Source organism: Aphis gossypii, chromosome 1, assembly GCF_020184175.1.
Source record: "Aphis gossypii isolate Hap1 chromosome 1, ASM2018417v2, whole genome shotgun sequence".
NCBI lineage: Eukaryota > Metazoa > Arthropoda > Insecta > Hemiptera > Aphididae > Aphis > Aphis gossypii.
In genome coordinates, this window is record NC_065530.1 from 14,191,532 (window position 1) to 14,197,531 (window position 6,000).

Genomic DNA, 6,000 nt, shown 5'->3' on the forward strand with positions numbered 1-6,000 from the left:
ATTTACTTGAACAATACTGTAAGACTTTAAGGTTGTTTATTAATTAAAATGTGATTTACCTAGCGACTTATACTCCTGAAGAGTTGTAATAAGCTTACATCATAATTTATATGAGTCTTACGTTGAGTACACCAGTAATAGAAATATGATTACACGGCGTTATAGATAGGCATTTTAGCTACGCTACTGTGGTCCATGTTTCTGGTATTTCATATTACTATAATATAGTATCATAGACATAAATATAATATTTTGTTAATGACTTTCAAATTTTGATAATAAAACTATGAAATATTGGATTTCACAAAATATTTGGCATAATACCTTACCTGTTTGCGTTCTAAGTCAATATAGATCAATTCTTTTTAATTTTCAAATGTTTATTATAATATTTTTATTTTCATTGTAATAATAAAATATTCTCTGAAGTTTCAAGTATATAATCAAAACTAATTATCATAATATTTTTAATTTTGATAAATAAGTATATAAATAGCTAAACTTAAAACGAAGAAGCTTAGGTATTAAAAATGTAGGTTTGTAAATTGATGGTCAGTTTGATACTAATATTTTAGCAAAGTGATTCTGAGATGAGGTAAATTTTGTATGGACTCCTAGTCGTTTATATGGAACGTCGGTGATCTCTCGAATATCGTGCAAAAATCCTAAAAAAACTACATTTTTAACACGAACACCTTCTATATTATGCCTTTGAAGTGCACGAGACGTTCGGCGACTACGACTGCAGAAAGATGCGTGTACATCAAAAGGTGCTTAAAAGTGGTACCTAAACGTACCTTTACACGTGCATTGTATAGGGATAAGTCGCCGTGTTATAATATATTGATGGCACAAGGTAAACTGTTTATGATGGCGGAGAGTACGCCAAAAAGGTTTAGTACCGTTTTACCAGTTACGAGGCGTAACCCAGCTGTAAACATAAATCAATATTATATACTATTTATTGTTTTTGGAGATCTAAAGCGTATTATGTACAATAAAATCGCGTGTTGTTATTATTAGACTACATAATCGGTACCCGTCGGCGTGTCCGCAAAACGTCTACGGAAAAGTGGGTTGAGTGAGCTAAAAACAAAAAAAAAAAAAATAAAAATAAAAAACTAAATCGCGAGAGGACTGAACGTCCCGCGAGACTTCTACCTGATTGCGGTCACCTGATTGCGGACCGCAATGATTTTTATGAAATCAAATTATGCTGATTAAAATATACACAAATAAATAACCCACACGCCGTACGGCATTATGACGTACTGTTGTTTGTTTATTTAAGTTGTTACATTCACGTGGCCCTTGTTGGCTTTGCGCACCAATTTCCGTTGTCTGTTTACCGTGTAATTTTTTATTTCGATAACCGACAGGACTGGCAGTATGTTATTGTGTCCGCCGTCGGAATAGTTTGCGAGTTTTCAGGTCCGACCTCAGTTCGTAATAATTGGCTGTGCGGTATCGTAAATTCGTAAACTTAAACTGTAAACACAACGCCGCATCGTGCTGTTTTTCTCTGTTTTTTTCTCTGGTTTTTAATTTAATTCGCCATTGCTTTACGAAATGTCAAACATGTACGGATTACTGAAATCGAAGAATAATTATTAGATACATTTCGAAATGCTGAAATGTAAACATTTTCAATTATTTAGCTTATATAGCTATTAAGTTTTGTATGTCAACGTGTATCAATAAGATAAAATAGGACAACGACTTAAATAAAACATAACAATATATTATATAGTACCTACAAAAAATCAGTATATAATTATTTATTATACTATACACGAATAAATAAACAAAACAATTTTATGTAAAAATAAAAATTGGTTTTCGTTATTGTAAATAATTGTTGATCGTAAGAACTTGAACAAAATTTAAATATTTATATAGTAAAAAATTATTGATATAGTTATTTTTAATTATATTTAATCTTCAAGAATATAATATGTATATTAAAAAAGTTACGAAGACAATCAATATCAATATTAATTTAAGTATGTCCCTAATATTTTTTATATCGAATAAAATATTAATCTATTTGTACTCAGAAAGAATCATAATATAATATGGTTATAACTATAAAATACATACCTAAAATAATATAATATATTAGATTTTTTGATTTACTATTTATGCATAGTATACAGGTCACGAGAGGCATGCATCAAATACAAAATATTAAATATTAAAGCATTATGCCCTCAATATTTGAGTATGTATAAAATTATATTCATTTCAAAAATAAATATATAATTCAGGTTATACGTATTGCAGTTATTATGAAAATAAAAAGCGTATAACAAAATAAAATTTTGTATTGTTATTGAGTTTGGACTCTACATTTTCTATTTAGTAAATACACTATCAAAAGTTTTTTTTATTTTTATGCTTTATAATAATATTGTATAATATTATGGAATTTCTAAGGTATATAACTAAATGGGTTAAAATTATAATACCAATAAAATATTGAAAACCTCATAAACTCATTCATTAATCTTTATTCTATAATTCGTAAATATAAATAAAGATAACGTTTTATTTATAGTATAAATATAATGTTACGGAATTTACAATAATGTTTGCGGATTCGAGTACAAAGTAAAGCTTTATAAAATATTATATGTTTATTAAATATATTTATTCTTTTTACACCGAATTGATTACGTGATAAATATTTCTTAAGATTATTATATTCATTTTTATAATGCATCGATACGATTTATGATAGAAACATACACAAAACAACAATAATAAAGAATAATTATTAAAAGCTTGAAATAAAATTAAATGAAAAAATACTTATAGGTATGTGTAGGTTAGTATACTGCATGTTTGATTACAATTGTTTTAAAGTGTAAACATTGGGTTTATACATAATACTCATATGCACTTCTTCGCAGGTATGAATTGTTGTTTGGATAAGTGCCATAAAGTGGGTCAGTCAGCGGGTTTAAATTTTGTTAGTCCGTAATTATGGTTTTCGGAGCGTAGGTAGAAAAAAAATGTTTATTGTAGCCGATTTGATAGCTATTTTAATTCGACCGTACGCGGTGGACAGGTATTATAGCCTACCTATGGGATTACGTAGTGGTGTATTTCCCAATAAACAAAGTAAGCAGGTGTTTAGGCAATATTTCAGGGGTGGCAAATTTTTGCCGTAATGGTTCATTATTTTTTTCACAAATTTATTAAAGTTTGGAGACATATTATATGAAACGAGACTTGCACATTTTTCAAATTGTCAGAACCCAGAGCATCTCAATTACCTACTTATTCATCGGGTTTCCAATTTCAATCCTATATAATACTATATAATATTATATAACTTGATGATTTCAAAAATAATAAAAGTTCATATCAAATGTAAAATAAAACAATTTATTAATACACCTAAAGAGGCGGGATTTTTTTTTTTTTGTGCTTACAGTGGTACGGTAATTAAATCCGACCGATTACCATGGCGTTGCCGACGAGTTGGACCAACGAAACCCTCACCGGACAACGATTATCAAACATTTATTATCGAATAATTGCGATTCTGTCCGCTTTCAAAGTCAGTGTACTATGTCATTATACGTCAAAACTTTGTAAGGGTCGCTATAGTACGAGAAGCCAGTTGATACCGAATGACGGGATTAGAGACTATATGGGCACAAGCCTATCAAGACGATCACGTATCCCATTTCGCCGAATTCCTTGTGGGACATTTGTACAATAATATACTGTTGATATGAATACGTTTAATACGTAAAATATATCGCTGTTGTCAGACGACGTTGCGTAACTAGTTTTACTATAGGTATATTAGGTTCACTAGGCGGTTTTTAGGAAGATTTTATTTTAGTTTTTAGAGTTCAGAGTAATTACGTTTACGGATTCAGCTATTAACCCAGTAATGATATATTTCAAGTCTTAGAGCGCGCAATCGTATTAATATTACCAGAGTTCAATAATAAATCATATTTTTATACAAATATCATAGTCGCATCAATTCGTTATACATTTCAACATTTTTAAAATTAATGATTTTATTTAAATCGTATTAACACATTATACTGTACGATAAACTTTGTGACGTTGTGATGTGTTATACATTCATGTTTCAATCAGAATAATAAAACGACACGTTGAACGTTTCCACGACATCGGCGCACGATCGTTAATAGCGACTGATCGGTGAAAAAGTCCGATTGAGTAGGATTATCTCGGGTCTAGCTATAGTCTTTCCTCACGTCCGTGGAACGCGTCTAGGGAACTTATTTCGAACATCGAAAAACGACCTATTTGACTGTATATTACATAGACGCGATTTCCAATCTTTTTCGCCGCCGCGTAAACGCGATTACGAGCGTAACCGACTAGAAGAAAAAAAATCCGTTATCGTCGTAAAACAGCAATACATTCCGACCAGGCCCGCGAACATCTATAAAACATGACGTGATGGACTTAAAACGTCTTTCTAACCCACCCCTCCCCAAAAAGAAAATACGTGATATGCTTAAACTCCGTCTAGTCGTGGCGGTGTGAACCAGCGTATTACACACTATATATTATATACACTCACCACTCACTCGTTGGTGTACCGTCAGCGATGATATTTTAGGCAATGACAAAAACGACTAGAAATTTAAATTGATTATGACCGTCATTTAAAGTTGATATTAAAAAAAAAAAAAAAAAATGCATAGTTATTGTACAGCACACTGTTTGCTTAATGATTATTTTTTAGAACGTAAATACGTTTGTCCAGAAAAAACCAACAGATCAAATTTAAAACAATTATTTTATTATATCAATTAATGCCAGACACCATTAGTCACTACTTACTGTAGTATTGGATAAAATATACAAAGTTTAATATAATTAAAAGTAAAATAAATGATAGTATGACAGCTATACGCAAACGTCTTAGAACGTATAGGTTTTATTTATTTATTTATTTTTTGGAGAAGTCGATAGAATGATTACGTCTGTAGAAAGTTGAGTGAGTGCCGACGTTGAAAAATTAGTAATTTATAGTTATGTGAAGTGGGAAACAGATTAATGAAAGATAATCGTCTTAAAGATAACTTGAAGATTTTTAAATATATCGAAGACAAGTGAATAGTATTGGAGAAGATGTTTAATTTTGAAGTCGAATAGGATTATTAAATTTGTATGTCAGCAAGACAAAATAAATCAATTTTTGGGAGACAGATGGGACGAGTCGACTACAAGAACTCGTTAAATGCCACTGAACAATTTAACTCGAAACTAAAAAAAAATAATTATATCGCATCAATATTGGAATTAGCTAGTATATCGAAATGGGATTTTAATGGAAACCGCTTACAAACAAACCAAAGCCTTTATCCTGAACAGTCACTTAATTGTCATAATCTAAATTAAAATATTTTTTTCACAAAATAAAGTAAGTTTTTGTAGGTTTTTATTTTTATTTTTGAATAAATACATTTAAAATGTATAGACAACAAAATTACAAGAACGTTATAAAAATATCAAGTTTTGTTTAAAAATAGTCATAAATAGTACTGTACGACTGGTTCAAAGTGTTGTCATCATCACCATAGATTAATCTGCTAATATACGACATTACTTACAACAATAACTTGGGACAATAGAAATAATAATATTAAATAATAAAAAGTATAAAACACTATAAAACTATAGATATATGCATTTAGTTTTGATTTACTTTTATAGTATAGGGCTTAATAAATAAGAATTAAGACACGCGTTTTTCATATAAACCACTAAATCGTATTTATTTTTTTGTAGTTTTTAATTATATTTTCAAACTGTCCAAATATAAATAGAATATTACAATAGTTCAACAAATGTCTATATTTAATACACAATAATATATGTAATAATAATAATGTATGTAATATTCAGTCTGTTTTATTTATTATACTTCAATTATGACAATTCAAAAAATGCTAATTTATTGATATTATTAATTACAATAATTTTAAATCATCATAACGC